The following is a 1,078-nucleotide window of genomic DNA, read 5'->3' on the forward strand; positions in this document are numbered from 1 at the left end:
ATTTTGAACGTGACTCAGGTGCGACGGGACTAGAAAAGGATGTCAATCTTGCCGCTTTTATCGGCTAGATTGACACCTTGCGAGCCCCGTCGCGGGGCATACCAGGCCCTTAGGTCTGGTATGGATTATAAAGGGGAACCCCGCTACGCCGAAAAAACGGCGTGGGGTCCCCCCTAAAATCCATACCAGACCCCGATCCGAGCACGCAGCCTGGCCGGTCAGGAAAGGGGGTGGGGACGAGCGAGCGCCCCCCCCCCCTCCTGAACCGTACCAGGCCGCATGCCCTCAACATGGGGGGTGGGTGCTTTGGGGGAGGGGGGCGCCCTGCGCCCCCCCCCCCCAAAGCACCTTGTCCCCATGTTGATGAGGACAAGGGCCTCTTCCCGACAACCCTGGCCGTTGGTTGTCGGGGTCTGCGGGCGGGGGCTTATCGGAATCTGGGAGCCCCCTTTAATAAGGGGGCCCCCAGATCCCGGCCCCCCACCCTATGTAAATGAGTATGGGGTACATGGTACCCCTACCCATTTACCTAGGAAAAAAGTGTAAGTAATAAAACACACCACACAGGTTTTTAAAATATTTTATTAAACAGCTCCGGGGGGGGGGGTCTTCTTCCGGCTTCGGGGGTCCCTCCGCTTCAATCTTCTCCCGGCGTCCGGTTGGTTCTTCTCCGCTCTCCGGCCTCTTCTCCCGGTGTCGCAGGTCTTCGGCCGGCCCCTCCGCTCTCTTCATGTAGCTCTATTGCGAGCGGAGGTCCGGACTTCTGGGCTTCTTGGCTTCTTGGCTTCTTGGCTTCTCTTCTCTTCTCTTCTCTTCCCCCAGATGTTGACACGACGCTCTCTCCGGCTGGACTGGTCTCTGAGGGCTGCGTTGTGACTTATATAGGCGGAGACCCCGCCCCCATATGATGTCACAGTCCCTGGGCATGCTGGGACTGTGACGTTTTAGGGGGCGTGGTCGACCACGCCCCCTAAAACGTCACAGTCCCAGCATGCCCAGGGACTGTGACATCATATGGGGGCGGGGTCTCCGCCTATATAAGTCACAACGCAGCCCTCAGAGACCAGTCCAGCCGGAG

The sequence above is a fragment of the Aquarana catesbeiana genome, linkage group LG04, assembly GCF_042186555.1.
Source record: "Aquarana catesbeiana isolate 2022-GZ linkage group LG04, ASM4218655v1, whole genome shotgun sequence".
NCBI lineage: Eukaryota > Metazoa > Chordata > Amphibia > Anura > Ranidae > Aquarana > Aquarana catesbeiana.